Here is a 21,054-nt window from a genome sequence, read left to right on the forward strand (position 1 = left end):
TTACATTCAAGTCACAGGCATCTGAATTCCCAAAAAATGATTACCCATGATCTTTGAAAAGCCCAGAAGGTCATTCATAATGTATTGCTGTTCTGAATGTATGTCCAGAATATTTAAAGACTCTTCTAACCACCTGGAGTAAAATATATTCCATTTCTTGGACAAAAAGATTCGAATCTGTTTTTGAAGTTGTGATTGTATTTCCTAATCTTGGCCAAAAATTACATCCTTGCTCGTCCTGTAAAACACACACAAAATATTCATGCAACATGAAAACAGTATTATATGCTTGTACAACTTGTAATAAAAAAGTTTCAGTTCACATTGTACAAATTGAACAAGCTAGACACAGCGTCTTATTTCCTGCCACCAACTGTGTTTGGATTATGAAAAAGTTGCAATTTAATGTAGAAAATAGATTAAAAATCTTTTTTTATTGTTCTGTGGATTGAATATTTTCTTATGCAAATGGTTTAAGAGTCTTTGAGGATTTTGAAAATACCTTCAGAACAGCTGTAAGTGTTGTTAAACGACCTTCTGAGTTTTTTCTCCTTGGAAAATCAGATGCCAGCTCTCTGAATGAATGTAATGGTGATACATTAGAGGCACAACCTGGGGCTAGCCTTATAGAGCTCTGAATATAACCACTTAGTAAAACACACAAAAAGCAATTCAAAAAAGGTTAAGACACCATTGTGCACATTTTTTTTTTTTTTTTTTTGCCTGCCTCTCTGAAATATGCTGCATAAAAACAGCAGATGTCATATAAAAGCAGCAGTGTTCTTTGACATTTGTCACCACTACAAAACCCCCAGCTTTTCCCCCCGCTGAAGGCGTACACCTGCAGCAGCGTGATTTTGTCTACAGGTGCCCGTTGAAACCCAGGCCACGTAATGAGTTGTTACACAACACAGTGGGACCAGAGTATCATGGCAGCTTGAGATGCACGCTTTATTTCACACAGCAACACGCAGCACGGTTTGGGAATTGTAGTGGGAGGTTGATGCTGTTGTCCTCTTTCTCTCTCTCAGTTTGGGAGGAAAAGACAAGCTTTGTTCCTATGGATGAGAGATCCACCAACTGAAGCGACTAATTTTAGAAGAAACATTTATTATTTACAAATCTTTTCCTACCAGATTCCATTGATGAACCCCTGAAATCAGGAATGATGGATTTATTTCATTGTCTCCTTAAAAAAAATAGGATATTATTGTGGTATGAAAGCTCTCATATTCTTTTGGAAGACAAACTGGATGCAACACTGCAAAACCAATTTAACTAGAAGTAATAAGCTGGAGAAACTCAAGAAGTAGCAATCATAAACTCTGATGAACAAGTGATAAATTCAGAATGCATAAATATTATCTGCGATGACTGAAAATTGCCCTTCAGCAGAGCAACAAAAGAAGTTGCTAAAAGGTAATTTAGGTGAAATAAACTGGGAACTGTTATTGTTGAAAGAGACACCATTACCTCCTTTCAGTTATATCATCATGCAATTCTGTCAACTATGTGGAGAATAATGTTTTTTATAGGCAACGTAAAATAAGCTCCCCTCCCCCCCTAAAAAAGCTTTGAAATCTCTTCTCCTCTCTCACATGTGGGTTGAAAGAGGGTGAATCTTATAAAAAGTGCCGTGCCAGCTGCCTTTATTCAGGTAATTAATGCTTTCACTTTTTGCTGATGAGCTCCCTCGGTCACACGCGGGACGCCGTTGTGAGCTCCTCAGTGCACAAAAACAAAACACGCTGCCAGTTGTGTTTGTTTTTTTTCTCCCATTTCATATCCCTGCCTTCATTTTCTTGTCCTGTTGTCTGAATGTGAAGAATTGAAATGTGTTTTTAAACCTTTTTTTTTCCCTTCAGAGATGCAATTCAGTTCAATTCAAGGAGCTTTATTGGCATCAAAGTTTTGAGAACAATGTTGCCAAAGCATAAAAATACAATTTGTCCAAATATTGCATGAATATGCATGTATTTTATTTATAATAAATAAATATTGTACATCAAATGAGCTCCATGATGCCAACACAACACTAGGAAACACTATCAGATGGTCCTTCTGAGAATCTGACCTACTTCTGAAAGATGGTAAAAAGCCTCAGATTAGGGGTGTGCCCGAATACAAATACGGCAAAGCACAAATAGTGGGTTTCTTACGAATATTTGTTTCATACAAATATTTTTTAAATTATTTGTTTTCGGGAAGAAAAAAACAACATGTCAAATACCAGCACGCAGGTCGGTTACATCTCTATCTCAGTGTCTCTCCTCTGCTCCACTGTTACATCTATCAGCAGGTCTCAACGAGGGGAGTCACATCCACCTGCTACATGACGCACATTTCCTAATTTGGACATCACTCCTGGAGTTGGGGGTGTTCCCCAGAGATAAAACTGAGCACCCGGCACTTTAATTTTCTAAAATTAAAAGCATAATAAAAACAAAAACAGGATTTTTAAGCCTCTTTCCACTTTTATTCGAATACAAATAATTTTGCTGCCTCAACAAATACAGATACAAATACAAATACTGGGCTCTCTGCACATCCCTCCCTCAGATACACATTGTTTCATTATTGCAAAACTACGAAAGTTTGACTTAACAGCCAGACGTAAAGCTTTGATGTTTGCTGTGATGGCAGAGAAACACAACACAAATTATCCAACAAAGTGTTCAACTTTCCTCAAAACCCCCACGAAGCAGACGAACAGCGGACCTGAGATGACTTCCAAAGGGATAACAAGTTATGTCTGACCGAGCATGGTCCTCTGTACTAACAATGAGCGATCATATAAGCAAAGCAGGACGTCTGATTTAAAACAGCGTGCCCTGCAGCAGCCGTCGCATGATAAACTCCAAAATCGATTGTGACACGATTATGCTGTTTATTTGCATTTAGATAGTTTTATCTGCTCCAGATTGGTCGTGCAAAGTTGATTCCGACGCGTTTGGCCTGTCTCCCCCAATAAGAACATTAAAGGACATTTCCACATCTCGTCAAAGAGTAAGATAAGGATTTTATGCAGAAATATGCAAAGACGTAGCAGGTGCTGTTGGATTACCATACGGGTGCGTGGTGTTTGATGCAAATTAAAAACCCAACTCTGAGGCATCAGCAGCCATTAGAGGTGAGCTTTTAACAAGATAACACGCTCTCAGATCAATGCTGCAAAGATACTGAAGGTGTCATTTTCTTGCTGCTAACAACTAGCCTCGTCTCCTTGCAAAACAGCTAAACAACAGCTCCCGCTGAGGCAGCCGCAGAGGGCTAAGTGATATGATCACGCAAGGAAACATCAGCCATACCATCTCCCTGAAAAACAAGCCCATTTATCTGCCTCGTTCTACTCCTCCTCACCTCGGGGTTTGTCCCTCTCTTCTGCCTCATTAATGATGTCAAAGTATGGATAACAGTGTGATTATTCCTGCCTGGCCAGACTGCTCTTTAGCGCCTGGATGTGTCATATCTTAAATGACTCTTGATTGCGGGGATTTAGCCTGAAGGGAACTAAAAGCACATCGCCTGTGTAGTTTTTTATTATCATGTCAGAGAAGAGGGAGAGGGAAAAAAAAAGGCGCCCATGCTATTCATCAGGGGCATTCAGACAAAGCGTATTTAACCACAAAAGAGGGAAGAGAGGAGCCAGGCAAATAAGGACAGGGTAAAAAATTTCTCCCGCCTTGACAGACTTAAGTAGCCTATTACATGATGGCGAGGCTTTCATCTATTACTTCAAGGAGGTAGAGAAGATAATCACCACTGTTATTCCCCATTTGATGTGCCCCAAGCCACCTATTACCCCGTGGCCCGCAGCACTCCGCGAGAGGGAGAGCGCCGTGTTTGTGGCGGCACAAAATCTACCGCTCGACGTGGAGGGAATGAATGGGTTTTAATACAAAGAGGGAAAAAAAAAGAAAAGATGTGTTTGTTGTTTGTGAGGATCTTTGTCATGAGTGCTTCCTCCTGCGCAAAAAATATAACATTAAAAAAATGACAGCAGGAGCTACCCAGCTGTCACCCCCGAATCTCCCCCAAAACATCATCTTCCATCATGGCTTATTCACCTGTGTAGATGTTAATTAGGTTAACGAGAACGAGGCCGTCCTAGTCGTCGTCCAGCTATGCTGTTTGTCCCCCATCTCCCGCTCCAACCTCGTTCCAAAAGACATTGAGATATGAGAGAGGGATCATTTATTGGGTCATTAGTTCTACTAATCAGCTCTCTAATTACAGGCCATTACAGTTGGGTGTCTGATATATCTCCTCTCCCCGGGACCTTGGACATGATGCACTCTGACACTTTGTCTCCCACAAACAAGCAGCTGCCCTGTGGCTGAACGTCAGAGGCGTTAACCTCTGGACGAGGTCTGTTTTTAGACAAATGAATCACAGCGAGCACTCACAACTGAGCATGTGTAGAGTGGGTGTTTCTTTTTCATAGAAACGGTCCCGCCGGATCAATCGAGAGCTTTCAAATCAGACTTTGCACTTAAATAAACACACCAGACATCGGAAAACTCATGTCTCAGTCCTCGAGTGACCTGCGGTAACGAGATCGAAGTTGTGTTGCACAGAAGGGCCGAGCTGCCCATTTTTGGAAACCTTTTGTACGACAACATTTTGCTGCCACCATGACCAAAAAAAAAAATAAATTGCTCAGTTATCTCGTTATAACAAGAAAAAGAACTTGTTATGTTATGCATATAGAACATTGGTGCTCTATATGTGCTGATTTTTCTTCTTCTGGTGTTCAAAAAGAGCTCATGAAGAAATTATTCATTGATATTATTAGTCAGAACTACAAGTGGACCTCATGTTATGAATAATGACAGACAGGTTGTGTTCCAGGGGAGATGTGGTCTCAATGTTTCACTCACTGTTAATGACAAACTGCTAAAACACACAGACTGACACCAGCAAACCAAAGTCCTGTTTTAACTGCTTTTCACACTCTGATAGTTTTTTGGGGGGGGGGGGAAATCCATGTCGCTTACTTGCTGATGCATGTTACCATGGTTACGCATGTGTTACACCGCTTATACAGATCACTTCCTTGACAGTTCATGTGCAGAAAGTGGATTTAATAGTGGTTTATATTTTGAACTCTAAAATCAAATATCTGTTATTAAAAATCTTGTGATTGGTCTGTTTATAATTAAAACAAGAAACTGAGCAAATTGTATACATTTATACATTTATAATAAATCACATATTAAGCATGAAAGTTCCTTTGAATCCATATGTGTGACACAATAAGCTATCTACTCTAATAAAATCTAAAGAAAGTGTTGAGAGTTGAGATTATTTTGCCACAAATCGCATTCTCTTTACATCACAGTTTACCATTTTTGAAAACCATGCTGTGCACTTTTATATTTTCAGGAAGAATCATGATTTTTTCCTACTGTTCCAAGCATTTATATTCATTTCTCTACAGTATGTGTGAACAATCATCTTACAGCATTGTCACTGTGTGATCATGCAGTGCAGATGGAAGCTTCTCCGGGCTGCACAGAAGCTCACGTGGACGAGGGTCATTTGGAGAAATTCGTGTCGCTGTTTCTTTTATACTTGTGCAGATGGTCACGTTTATGTGTTTTTTTGCACCAACTACACATCTTGAAAGCGTTGTTGAATATTTGGGAGGTGTGAGCGTCAACTCCTCTGCGAGCCTTTTTGACCTACGGTTACCCATAACCCTCCTTCTCTGCATGGCCCTGCAGAATGGAAAACAACGGCTTTGTGAGAATAACATCCAAACCTTAAAATGTGCAGCATGCTTTTCGAAAAATGTAATGTAAACATGAACTTTAGTTAAGGAGCTGAGACTTGGAAAAAAACACTGTTAAGCTCCTTTCAGCTGGGGGTATGATTGTGCCCTGCAGGGACACCTCTATGCAGAATTTCTTCCCAAATGTCACAGTAAGGATAATTGAGCAGCAAGCAGCCCCCTAAATGCCCTTCCATTTGGCACAAAGGCCCCTTTGATTTGGACAAGTACCCCTCTGGTTTGCCCAAATGCCCAACATGCCCCTGTGATTAACTCAAGTACCCTTCATGTACCCCTGTGGTCAAGCCAAGTGCTCCCAAATCCCTCAAGCTCAAGATTGTCTTTTCTGTGACCTTTCAGGACAAAACTGAAACTATCTTAAACCCTTTATTTTCACTGTCGCCATTAGAGAGTCTGTGCACAGCACTGTTATATAGCAAGTCATATAAAACAATCCAAAATGCAAGGTTTTAAAGAGGTGAAATCTAAAGGTGGGATGGCGTCTTCCTGTCAGGGCTCTGAGGGCTTTGGAACAACTTGCCTGACTATCATCTTTTAAATCTTTTCTTAAAAGTGACTTTTATCCAAAGGATTTTTGTGACATTTATATAGTTTGCATCCATTGACACTTCTTCATTTACTGTCATCCAGGCTGCTTCCAGCACCCATAAATTCCAACCATCCCATTGGTTTTATGCTTCGATTAAAGTGGACTTCCTCATGAGATTTGGATATATGAAAGGTAGATTATCAACAAACCTACTCATGACTAACCTGCTGATTTTTAATGAATATCAAAGTTTGGAAGTTATGGCAGAGAGTGTAGATAAGTCCGTCATACTTAGCTAAAGTTACGAGGAGTGGAATTAATCGGATTCCTTTCGACTACCCCCTGCTGACAAAATCTCTAACCCAGCAGGGTGATATCAAAACTGTTCGGTAAAAAAAGTTTCTTGGGAGTCTTTTGTTTAAGTTTGAACTCACCTGTAATAGTGATGTCAAGTTAAATGTAATTTATTCCACTGAGGTTTAGACAAGAAGGCAACAGACTGTAATTGTGGTGATTGGGCTTCATGCACATACAAGTGATTTAACAAAAATTTGTGGCTTTCATCAATTTTCTTGTACTTACAATTACAAACAAAATGTACGAGTCCAGACCTGTCGTACAAGTCATAAACAGATCCTTGTTTGACTTAGAATTATAATGTCTTAAACTGAATCACTCTGGAGTTTAAATATGATGCCAAAATCAACTGAAATAAAACAAACTTGATTCAAAATTAATATTTTGTTCACCATATTATCATCATCATGGCTGCCAGTACTGACAGGTTGTATTTTTTGTAGATTTTATGATTTTTATTGGCATATTTGGGCGCAGCAGCTTCTACATTTCAGTCGTGGTTGTAAACAGCTGGTTCAGAGTGTCTCTGTCCAGTATCATGTTGTGTCGCAGCCGACGGTGTAACATCACCTACTGTCGGCTTTAATATTCTCTCCTCTAATATCTCTGTGACTGTCACATAACCGTCACTCATATTAGTCACGGAGCGTTTTGCTTTAAAAAGACTTTATGTCAAAAACACTGAAGCTCTGTTCTGATGACATGTTGTTGCCTGCTGGATTAATCATTTCTAATTGTTTTCCTCCACTGCTGACATTAAATTTGTTATGTTTTTTTTTGTCTACTGATTTCTTGAAAACAGGGCTTGAGGCTCTGCATGTGAAATTCTTGTTTTTTAATCTTTGATAACATGTTTCTGAATGAAACCTGAACCACAAACAGAGCAGAACAGGGGCGTTGATGATGCTAATGAAGAACAGATGACTCATCAGGCTGAAACAACAATTTACGACAAGTTTGTGCAGTTGAGAGAGTTTGTTGAACCCGATTTGGAACACTTGTACGAGTGAAAAGACGAGTGAAAGAGGTGGAGAAGAATATGAAATTCTAAAATGTATTTGTGCAACTTCAATGTCAGAGGAGTCAAGTCGCTTAAGAACGAATTATCAACTAATTAAACCAATATTTTGGGGCAATTTGTGAATATTCTCACATGATTAAGAGTTTCCTTACAGCTAGCAACAAGCCTCATGCTGGATACCAAAATATACTACACTCCATCTTAAAAATGGTCTAAATATGCTTAGTTTTCTTATACAATAGCTATGGACCACATAGAAGCTCTTTGGGATATTTTAGGACCTTATGAATCTTGAGACATCGGTACAAACTCACAATCATCTTGCATTTTTAATGTATACGTCAATATGTATTTATTTTCTAATAAGAACTGCCTGTTTTGTTATTATTTCTTTAGTTGTGAAGTTTCGGAGTAGCAGAACAATGGGTCAGGATGTTTCGCTGGTCCTGGGAATATAAAGGTAAGAACTGCAATAAAAAATTTAGTATTTGTTCCTTTTTTGAGTTTAGTTCATATCTAATGAAAATGGGAAAACAGTTGGTGGGTCATTTGCACAGACAGACTGTCTGAACGTCGGTGTTGTAAACAGTTTTTTCCAGTGCGGCGTGTATACAGCAGATGGTGGAGCTTTCTATAAGGAATGGATATAAGAATAATAGATATTGTTGTTTATATACACACGAGCCACAACAGGCGCATATGGAAAAACGTGTACAAACAGGCTATCAGATGCACACACTGTACACACACGTACACAGCAGGAATCTTTTACTTTTAACACTGCAGGACTCTGCTGCAGGACTCTAAAGTCATATTCATATGTGTCAGAAAGAGAGCAGATGGGTTCTAGGTGAGCAGCTCTGACTTAGACGCTCTTATCTTCCCAGCGATCCTATTACAATTAGAGGAGGATACTCAACAATGCCAATATAATTAATTCAATTATTAAAAGGCCTGAGGCACAATTGGAAGGATATGAAAATGACAAAGACTCCGAAGCAGAATGAGCGGTGTGCTGCACATGGAGCTGCGAGAGCTTCAGGGTGTTTTCTCCTCTTTTTTTTTTTTTTTTTTTTTTTTTTACAGCCAGTGATATTTTGAAAGTTTCCCACATTTTTGATTGTTTTTTAAATGCCAAGAGAGAAGTCGTCTCAGGGGATCAAACAGCCAAGGAGGTGTTTTCACTTTGAATTTATAATTACACGAGTGCACACTTTACTTTGACTTACATGGATATATGAATTTTTTTTTTTTTTTAAAGATGTTCAGAGTTTGAGCTGATATTAATCATTATTTGACTTTGAAATTGACTTTAAAATTTGACGATTTTAATGACGAATAAAATGTAATAAAAAGGTATGAAATGAGCACTGAATAATCCGTTTTAGCTGGGATTAATTGAGTTAAGTGATATGACGCTATATACTAGGGGTGTGCCCGAATACAAATACATTATTCGGCAAAGCACAAATAGTGGGTTTCTTACGAGTATTTTTTTCATACAAATATTTTAAAAATTATTTGTTTTCAGGAAGAAAAAAACATGTCAAATACCAGCGTGCAGGTTGGTCACATCTCTATCTCATTGTCTCTCCTGTCTATCAGCAGGTCTCAACGAGGGGAGTCACATCCACCTGCTACATGACGCACATTTCCTAATTTGGACATCACTCCTGGAGTTGGGGGTGTTCCCCAGAGATAAAGCTGAGCACCTGACACTTTTTTCTAAAATTAAAAGCATAATAAAAACAAAAACAGGATTTTTAAGCCTCTTTCCACTTTTATTCGAATACAAATACAAATAATTTTGCTGCATCAACAAATACAGATACAAATACAAATACTGGTTCCTCTGCACATCCCTAGTATATACTGTGACACAATAGAGATTAACCAACTCTCAGAGCACCTGCTTGACAGTTTAAACTGAGCAATCTCTTTATTATTATTATTCTGATTTATGGTAATACATCGGATTTACATACTATTGCAACAACATAATGAACTACCTTGATTTGTCAGATTTTCAGTGGATGTTCTCAATGGATTATGTCAAAAACTGACATTCTTATCTGTTTTTTTATCAATACATTGTTTCTTAAAGTGAGACTATGTAAGTGATAATAATGGTAAAATGCTAAAATATAGTTTAAAAGCAGCACAAGAAGAGAAGAGCTAGAAAACGGACCCACTAATATCAGTTTCACACCAACATCTATCTATACTTTGCAGACATTGGTACCATTCATTAGCGTCTGTAAGATACTTGTCATACCAGGCAGAGAAAGACTGTAGCGGCAAATCTGAGTGTACTGAACTAAACAAATGATGAATTGAGCCACTTATTTTGAATAAAAAATGTGTTATTTCTTTCTTCAAAAGTTACAGAGTTTCACTTTCAAAGGTCAATTCAACCAGATGACAAAAGAAACAACATTTCGTACCTTAGTTTTGGTTCATCAAGGTTTTCATCCACCTCTGAGAAATTATGAAAAGAGATAACACTATGGTAAGTGAGGAATTTAGTAATTTGACTGATCTGATCCTTTAATTGAATTTTCTGAAAGGTAACTATGACACGGTTTCACTGTTGCCATAGAAAATGACACAGTCTATCGTAAGATTTGAATCATATCGCTTAAACCTCTCAAAGGGTTCGTGTGTCTCGGTTTCTTTTGTACCGGCTCCCCATCAAAGTCAGAATTAAATTCAAGACTTGTGAGATCAATTTTTTTTACAGTTAGTTTAAGCCCCTGAAGCTTAGAGTAGAGCTCCTCCTCATCCTCAGAGGCCCCAGAAGTTGGCTGTGTGGCATTTACTTTGTGATCATTTTAATAATTACAGTTTTGTTTACCGTTTGGTGGCTTCTGCTTTTTTTTTTTTTACCTGATCTTGAGGCTCCATTTTCCAGAGGGACCGTGTCAAAAATCAAAATCTAGTTTAAAATTGCATGGTGCATATCTTCAAAGTAACTGACATACAGCAAACCTGGGGACCTGGGGCAGAGTGTAGCATTCAAAAGAAGAAGCAGAGTAGATAAAAACCTGTCTGTTTCTGGGACTGTGGACAAGAGGAGTTGGGGGAACACATGTTTTAGGGGGGCTCATGTTTTGCCCCAGGCCTTGTAGCAGGCTAGTCAAGCTTTGGCTCCAGGCTTAAAACAAGAGGCGACTTTGGGACTTACTCCCATCGGATTTCAAGTCTTTCCTTTCCTTTTAAAATCGGAAAGATGTTATTTAAATAAAAGTGGAAGGTAGTGAAACATGACTCAATTTTAGGTCTGGTTTCATCAATATGAGATGCTTCAGCTACTGTAAAGAAGGCGGCATTGATGTGGGTGTTCAAACCTCCGCTTTTCTTACCGTGGCGTGCATATCTCACTTCCAGATCGAGTCGTTTATGAAGAATACGGGACCAGTGCCAGGGCACGACATCAAACGTATCATTCAAACAAGGACATAAAGAGGGAAATAGATGCCGCATGCATATACATATTCAACGTGTTTAGTGTGTAAATGTGCGTATTGATCAAGCTGCCTGACCTCCTCAATTCCTCCCCGGCTCTGTTTGCAGCTTATCCTTTTGCAATAAGGGCAATCAAAACAGGGCCTCGTTCCCTTTGGAATGCTTCCTCTTCCCCCCACCCTCCCCGAAGCAAATCAAACTCCCACCGGCTTAACAAAGAGACCCTCCAAAGCACGAGCATCACCACCTTTGTGTTCAGCGCCCTATTCGACAGGGGTGGTGCCAAATCAGGTCACACAGGAGAGACGGTGCATTCAGTGGGAATAAAGGAAACGATCACACTCTCTAAACACACACAGCAGCCGTCGACAAAAGCCGGGAAAAAAAATATTCCACCCCCTCTGTATTCAGATAAAAAAGGATAAAATGCTCCAGAAATCACTGTAAACCAAGATGTTTACCCGTGAATTATTGTTTTGCGTTATCTGACGGTAAATATGTGCTTTAGCTAAGGAAAGATGACTGAGGTGGCAACCTCTGATTCATGCATAATCTGTGCTACTGCGCCTATGCATCGCATGCACCCTTATCTAAAGGAGAGCATGGAGAATGTAATATTGCAGGGTATTAACACGCATGCATTTATGCTGCTTTAATCTTCTTTTAACAACTGCTTATTATAGACAACCGCTGCCAGTTGGATGATAACCAGTCATGTCGGAGTCTTGTAATGTCAACATTTCAAGCAGGGGCCGGGATGTACGAGGAGTTGTGAGATGAACTGCTGCATGTGAGTGAAGTCGAAAAAAACAGGGCCGTCAAACCAGTTTTTACTGCAGTGACCTCTAGTAACCTTCCAGTAACTGGCCTGTGGTATTGATCGGTTTGTCTGAGGGTGATTTTGGTGGTAAAGTAGCCATGGGGCGACAGCAGGAAGCATCTTCAGTAGTTCATGTTTTTCTTCTGTGGTGATGAATTCGTTACTCACCTGTTTATCTGTCATGTAGAGCAAAACGCACAGCAGGTGAATAAATAAATTATTTATGCAGATATATCTGGTAATTGTTGTTTTAAAGGATGAGGCTGACAATATTTCAACATCAATGAATTGATCTGACTAACTTTAATTAGTATTTTTTGTGTATCAAGCTCCAATGTTGTCCGAAAACTATTAAAAACACAAAAATGAACCATACTGCTCCACTGGATGACATGCTTTTCATTACCATGAACACACACTGTAGTTTATCTTGACATGACCCCACAACCACCGTCCTGCTGCCAGAAATACTCACTACAGCACCAAATGTGGATTCATCCGCCGCTGAAAATAGTCCCCAAAAAAAGCAGCTATTTACTCCTGTTTAACTTGCGAAAAACTACAGTTGACCAGCTTTTTTCAGGCAATTAAAGATCTAGATTTTGATCTTTTAAAGGAACTTTGTGATAGTAAGAAACATAAAGACACACAAGCAGCTGAGCTTTTCTTTACAAACCGACCAAGTGTGATTTTTCTTATGGTGCATTTCAACCACATGGTTAGATTTAAGATATTACATGTTGCTTTTGTTTCTTTCATTCTCATTTCTCTATTATTAAAAGGCGTAAATACATTTTTATTCACTTCAGAGTGAAACTTAATAAAAAGTTATGCAAGAAAAAGAAGAAACTCTGTTGGGAAAAACCAACTGTCAGCAGTAAACATGTCGACTGCTTTCAACAAATGTTAATAAATGTACCCCAGTGTATAACCACACTCAGGCCAATAGGTGTAAATTTTGGAAATGTTCCTCTGGACCACTGAGATTACAGTTTTCAGCCTAGGAACCGAGAATCCTCATAGCCAGTGAAAATCATCCATTTGACCTGAATAATAATGTTTCTAAAAATGCATCCCCAGCTAGCCAGCCGCAAATATATTAAAAGTTATCTTTGAGGAAAGATAAACTTTGCATTTATCTAAATTTATGTAAAAACATAAACTGGCTCCCTGAGTTAACATAAGACTGGAGTTCCAGAGGTCAGTTAGTATCTCAGGAGACACCAGGATCATTATCATATCATTAGTTTGTTCTGTTGAGGTCGAAGTTCAGCTGCATCAGCATCTCCGTCATTTTCCATGCGAGCGGTTCGCCAGTCCTCATCGAAAATGAAAGAAAATATATCACTGCAAAGCAAAACGCACACTGCCCGGCTTCAGCCTGAGAGTCTAGAGTCAATTGAAAATGACGAAGATGTGGGTTTGTGAATAAAAGCATGAAATTAATCAGTTGTTTACTGTTTTCTCTGTATTAAAGAGCGAGCTGAGCAGAAAGATAATTCTCTGGAGTCACTTTTTAGCAGTCAGTCTTCATCCTGACCCTCCCTGATGGTCACCAGCTCGGAGCGCTGAATGATGGAATGGGATCGAGGACAATATCGACTGAAATGAGGTTTCTCTGCAGGGTGGCTGGCCTCTCTCTCCATGAATCCTGGAGGAGTTTGGTGATCCGGAAGGACTCCAGACTGAAGCTGCTGCGGCTGCTGCTGCTCCATGTTGAGAGGAGCCTGTTGAGGCAGATCAGGCTCCTGGTAAGAACTGCATTTGGGGCGTCTGCCATCTGGGCATGACTGACATGGAGGAGACCTCAGGGCAGGACAGAGGGACGATATGTCCCAGCCGGTTGGGGAACAGATAGGGATCCTCAGAAGGAGCTGAAGGCAGATATTCAGAAAAAATACATATATCTATTTATATTTTATTAATAAACATTACTGTTAATGTGTGAGCGAGCCAAAAGGACGTTAAGACAGCACACAGAGTGACTTCTTCCAGGATATGGGTGCTTGGAATATAAAGGGAAAAGCAGCAACTCTGTAGAACAACACGTCCTCCAACCAAAACCACAATTTAATTGGTTGCTGATTCTAAAACAAGCCATACGGATGTTTGTCTGATCTGGTGTCCTGTTGGCAGGACAACATTGCTTGTCAGCGCCTTCCAAGACTGTTTTAATTGACTGTTCCTGAAATACTGTTTCAATTGTCAAGATTTGGTTATTCTCAGGCAACTAAAACTACTTGGATAATGTTCAGAAAAGATCATAGTCAAGACAACAGTGCTGACTGTTTGTAGGAAAGGGAATGAATATGATCTTTGGTGTTTAAAAGCCATTGCACAAGGGAGACAGGCTGAATCTGTGCTTTTCGTTTCATGTGGCTTTTTGCGACATTTCAGACAGTGCACCTAAACTTGGCGCGGTGATGAGCATATGGTGAGTGGGTGTTTTCAAACCTATAGATTTTATGCTGTAGTTAGAATGTCCTAAAAATGAACTGTTTAACACCTACAAGTTACCCAGAACGTTTCCAGGAAATTAGTATAAAATTAAGGCACCTGTGAAATAAAGCTTTTCTTTTCTGCAAATTAACTACCTGCTGGATTTCATGCAAATTTATCTCAGGAAAATAAAGACTTGTAGTGGAATACTTTAAAGTGAGACACTTTGTACACTCTGCTACAGTTTCCAACCATCTGCTGAGGAGGTTTTGTGCTGCTGTGGCAACATTAAACTCATTCAGCATTTGTCCATTAAAGACAGTATTCACTCAAAAGGTTGCTTTTAAGGAAAATAAAAACATAGAACGATGATGTCTTTGTCAAAAACTTCTTAGAAAGAACCACAGAAAGCTTTTTATTTGTTTGCTTTTTTGGATTTCATGTTTTTTTATTAAATCCTGCCCGTTGTTGTGTTCATGTCTCCTAAAACAGCACATAAAATAAAATCTATTTGGGAAAGGATATGACAAACATAACAATTTAAAAGCTTATATTAATATATAAAAAGACATGTCTCGGAGGATGAGGGAACATTGCATGAAAAACTCTGCACACATGAAGTCTGCAGCAACCAAACTGCATTATGGACCAAGTCATGAAGTCAGCTGTGCATCATTGAGTTTTAATAACATAACACCTTGCTCTTCAATTTTAAGATTCCTCCAGCAAAAGCTGTGGAGAAAACAACTGTCTCCCAGGAACACAACAAGGTCACTTGAGCTCAGTAATTCTCAGCGCAGCCCCCCTTCATTTGTTATTCTAAACAGGCTGTCGTTGGGCTATTTAGCACTTATGATGATGAATAATGTGTTTTTGGTTACTAATGTTTCTGTTGGTCACAGCTGGAAGGAGAGAGAGAGAATAAAATAAAAGAAGGCATTAATATTGTTTTAAGTTTTCATTTCATTTGTTTATCTGCCTTTACTGAAGAAGTTTCCTCTCAGCTTTAAAAGCCTCAGAAGTCCCACATCAACTTCCTGCTGCATATGATGGCGCCAACGACCCGAAAATCCTAGTCCTAGTGGCTGTTGGTGGCTTTGTTTCCTCTCACATGTTTCCACTCGTCGTCCACGTTACGACATCTTCTTTGTTGGCCACAATGCAGAGAAAAAAAACATTCTTTGAACTCGAAGTGAAACGAGTGGAGACGCTGCACCTCGAGGGTTTTCACGTCATTAACTTGTATACATCCGTGTAAAACCTTTTCTGGTTTCAGCTCGACTTGGGGGTTTTGCATGATGTGTTTGGGTCTAACACCCGTCTCCTGTCTCTCCTTGATAGGGCCGGTCAGGGCGATGGAGCCGTGGCTTACCTGGGCAGATTGCCTTGGACGGCAGCCTAATCATCTGGCCCCCAGTCAGACACCGGCAGGGCCAAAGCTACGACAGCACAACAGATGGGCCCTCAAAGGACCCACCACATCTGCACTCCTACAGGAAGATGAAGAGGAGGATGAAGGAGGTGGGGGTAAAAGAGACAGGAACTAATTCCTCTCATCTTCTGATTTCACGCAAATGAGTGCAAGGGATGTGCATAACGAGCTGGCGCCGGGCTTTTGGCGAGGTAAGCGGAGATCTGAGTCATGAACACCGCTGAGGCGTTCACTGAGGACTGAAACAAACAGCGCTCCCTCTCATGCGTAAACACTCAATTAACAACAAAGAACTTTAAATGATTTAAGGGAATAGAGTGGACTTCAGCATATTATAAACAGTCTTGATGTTGTTTGCTGGCTGTGTCTGGGCCGCTGATGAAATGAAATGACTCCTCCGATGTCTCATAAGAAAACCTTGATTCACATCGTGGATAATGAGAGGGATCCGCAAATTAGTAAGTAAATAAGTGATAACAACGAGCAGTGGTGCTGCCAAACTGACTTTCTATTTCTGGATGAAAATCGCAGCTTGTCTTGTGGATTTTAAAGTTTTTCTGACTGTTAAGGAATATTTCTCCCAGACACAAAGGTGTTATTTACCAAGCATCAACTCAGTGGATATATTTTTAGCAGCATTAATGACTTTTTGAAATACTTTAAAAACAACTTTCCCTCAACTCTTTTTGCACTTTAATAAAGTAAAAAAAATAATATTAATAAGCTTTCTAAACTGATCAAATTCACTGTTGAACAGTGTTGACAGTATCTGGATAATAATAACACTATGTAATATATTTTTTTCTCCCTGTATCCACACTCTGTATTCATTACTGTAGTTTTAAGACTCCTGTAGACTAACACTATTAATATTTTGTGTTTTCAGATTTTGCATTTGACATACAGGGTTAGGGTTAGGGTACGTGTACATATATACACAAATAACAAAATATTGCAAGAATCACACTAGGACTTCAACTAATGATTATTTTCATTATCAATAAGCCTTCTGATAAGTCTTTAAAATGTGAGATAATAGTGAAAAATGCCTGTTGTAGTTCTCTACAGCCCAACGTGACGGCTTCATATGTCGTTTTGTCCAATCAACTGTCCGAAACCAAAAGATATTCAGTTTATAATAATTTAAAACAGAGAAATGCAGCAACTCAGCCTGGAGAAGTTGGAACCAGCGAATGTTTGCCATTTTTGCTTAAAGCTGGAGTGCAGGACTTTTGTCTCCCCCTTCTGGAAGTGAGAGTAATTACAAAAACACTGTAGACATGCTTCAGTCATAGGCTTCGCCGTAGCCTACTACATCGCTACTGTTGCGGCTGTAAAACGGTGTATAAATTGTTTTGAGGGTCACACAACCCCTGCGAAATGATGTGTGTCACAATAAGAATCTGATCCATTCAGTCCGATACATTTGGAAAGTCTAGAAGAGCCGCACGATTAAATTATTTTATCCCCATTCAAGTTAGCAGTGGGCTAACAGGAAGTTAGCTGCTCTCTAAGTCTCTGGTACTCTGTAGGCAGCGCATGCGCAGTATGCATTCATCAGGCCAGTGTGGAAATGTCACTGACACCAGATGTAAAAACTCTTAATCTGCATTGTGTGGACTCGTTTGGCAAGAGGTTGAATGTAACTGACGTTCATTTATATGTATTTAAAAGCACCGCAGGTTTAAAGGGGACGTATCATGCACCTTCCCAGGTCTATACTGAGATTCTAGGGCTTTAGTAGAGTATCTTTGCATGATTTATTGTATACTGGACCTTTATGCAGCCCCTCAGTTTAGCCTCTCTCTGAAGCATTTTAGCTCCTGTCTCTTTAAGGCCCACCTCCCAATGAGTCCACTCTGCTCTGATTGGTCAGCTCCCAGAAGCTTCTGCTGGCCACAGAAGCAACGTAAACAAACAATAGTAGCAGGATTTCACTTCATTTTCTCGTTCTTTACTTGAAATGGCAGCTTCTCAAATACATCGGTACATGTTCCAGCCTGAATCTGATCCGAAATACAACATGAACAACACATGGAACAACTTCAGCAATAAAGACTACAGAACAGACGGCTGTTTGTGGGCATGTGCAGACAATCTGATGTCATCATGAGGAGGATATAAAGGTAACAAAGCACAGACTGAAGCCCTGACTTTTGACTTGCAGGCAGTATATGTTCACCTCAAATTTTATAACTTTAATTATATTTAACATCCGATCATAACAGTATATAAATGAAAGAGAATCATAACAACATTATGTCCCCTTTAAAAAAATACTAAAACGTTTAATTGATTATCAAAATAGTTGCTGATAAATCTTTTTTTGATTGACTTGTCACTAATCAACTAATTGTTGCAGCTCTAATACACACACACACAAATATAAATTAACACATACAGTCAATATTTAACAGACATCCACGCATATGTTTCATAAACACACAAACACACACTGGGGATCATTACGATGCATCTGCACCTCTGTGTGTGTGTGCTTTCTGTATTTATCAGCCTGCTGCCTGCTGACTAAGCCCGGCGCTGGACGGCCAACCTCTGCCCTTCCCTGCAGACGGACGCAGCTGCCGGCTGCTCAGCGCCACAGTGGGAGTTTCCTCCCGGAAGCTGCGCAGCGGGGCGTCAAGCCGGGATAAGTGATTAGCACCACAGATACACAGAGCCTCTCCAGCGCGTTGACCATCATTTGTCTCTCTCGGTTGTTGATGCTGATGCGGGCCTGGTGAGAGGAAGTCTTCTCTGAATGCCCGGCCCCGCTGCTAAAAGTCGTCATTCTGCTGCTAAATTACAGGCTTGTTTCGCTCGTGGGCTGTGGATTTTTGTCACAAGGGCCCAGAGGAGAAACATTAAAAAAAAAAAAACAATGTGGAGAGAGAGCTCAGCCTATTTTTTTTCTCTCTCACATTCAAATAATAAAGCCTAACAGTGATTTGCATATATTAACTTTCTTGCTAAGCGTGCTCGTACATCTGCTCAGAATTAGTCATTATTTTCCTTCCATAGTTTGGCAGGGGTTGCCCTAATGTGCCTCAATCTCTGGCTGTATATCCACAAGGATAATATCCACACAAACAGCTTGATAAAAAATCAAGCTTCCAAATACTTTCATCAAAAACTGAACATGCACATAAGCTCAGCTCTTGGACTCTCCAGACCTCTCTGTTGTCTGTAGGGTTCATGTTTATTTTCATAGTGTGTTATATGTTTTTTTTGCAGCTGTGACAGTGATGTCCTGAAGGCAAAAAAAAAAAAAAATCAGAAGCGGAGTCAGCCCGAAGGAGAACATCCAGCAGTGTGAATGGTAATGATGATGGTTATGAGAACCTGGTATACAGTGATGGGAGAGAGCAGATGACTCACCCAGATGGTTGAGAAACTATAATCGCTCTGTCTCCGAGTCAAAGCTGCCATCTTGGTTCGCTCATTGCTTCCATTTCCTCTGCCTCGCCTTCCTCGTGGACCAATAGCACCGCATCGCTTAGCGCAGAACCCCCCGCTGAGTTGTCCATGATTAGGCGTGTTAGCCAGACAACAACGCGCTTGATTGCGATTACCTTCTGTGTTTTCTAATTTAGACTCAGCTTGTGGTGTCGCTAAGTTTTGAGCGTGTAAAAAAAGGAGAGGTTAGTGCAGAAAAAAAAAACCCAGATGAACTGCCACAGCGCTGAGTTTAATTCCTCTTTCATAACAGGCCGCAAAATCAGTCACTAGCTGCCACGTGTGCATAGCTCAACTCCTATTGTCTTTGTCTCATTTAATGCTTGTCACGTGTGAAATGAACTATCAGGCCGCCATGAGCACTTATGATAAAAAATGACTGGCAAAATCCTGAAATATGGCGCTTTATGGGAGCCAGAGCCTACTTTTACAAGGTTAATGAACTCTCACTAACTTTAATAGTCTGTTTTCCGACTCATGCATCTTCATAAAGCGTCCTTCCCCATAGTCTGCAGGCGAGGGGTGCCATTTCAAACAGCTGTGCCAGGCGTACTCCCCGTAAAAATGAAAGGAGGCTCATGATGAATCGCATCCAGCCTCCCAGTTCCTTCCTTTTCTCCATTGCTCACCTCACCTGGCAAACCTTCAGTGGATTACCCTCATTTCCCTTGATGCCTACAGGTAAGGGAATGAAGAGAAAGTGCAAAAGAGAACAAGGGAGTTCTGTTAAGTTCCTAATCACCTGGACCAAAGGAGGAAGGGGAGGTGATATCCCAATAGTGCTATTAACAAGTAGCTTGAGCGAGGATCCGAAGGAGGAGCTGCGGGCATGCTCGCAGCTCTGCAGACGAAGACTTCTTTACTGCATGTGCACATGTGTGTGGAGTCTTTCTGGGATTAATGAAACTGACTCACATCCTCTGCATGCTGTTAAACTCACACCACAAACCTTTATGGGAGGCGGCGTTCACTCATAAACAAACGCTGCCGCTGCATGCACACACACACACACCAGCGCTAAAATAAGAGATATTTCCAAAACAATACATCCCCCCTGAGAGGTGAAGCAAAGGTTTATTTTGGGCGCCGCCATAGAGCGATGTATACGGAGAAGGACTCCAGAGCTGGCAGGTAGCTCTGCTCTTACTCCCTGGTATCCTGCCTCGCCTGACACCCAACTAAGCAGTGACACCGGGTGACATTTAAAACACTTGTGACAGCGACAACATTTCAAATGTTGCAACCCTGAGAGGAAAGGAGTGATCTAGGTTAAGGGGGGGTGATGGGGGGATGCAGGCAATGCAGTTGATCCGTATTTTTGGAAGGTCTTATAAACAATATCTCAGGGGCCTCATGCATATATGGAGCTGAAAGGAAATGAGACTATTTAAGGTGTCACTATGTATTACGGGTGTTTTACTGCAGCGCGCGGAACTTGCTGCAAGCCCAGCGGACCTTTTTCCTGTCACACACCTACACACAGGTAGGAACAATTAGCTGTGTCAAAAATGCCAAATTTAATTGTAGCCTTTTATTTACATGTGCTGCCATGATGAAGGTGGGGTGGGGGTTGGGGGGGGGGGCAGACTTTGTGAATATGAATAGAAAAAGATTTTTTAGGTAATAACCTGGAAAAAAAAAGTTCAGTCTTTCTAAAATGAACATTTCAGGGTTCATTTCATTCAACATGTGGTTTGTTTCTGCTCTTTAATCACATGTTAAATAATAACTGAGGTACATC

The sequence above is a fragment of the Thunnus thynnus genome, chromosome 21 (genome assembly GCF_963924715.1).
Source record: "Thunnus thynnus chromosome 21, fThuThy2.1, whole genome shotgun sequence".
Lineage (NCBI taxonomy): Eukaryota > Metazoa > Chordata > Actinopteri > Scombriformes > Scombridae > Thunnus > Thunnus thynnus.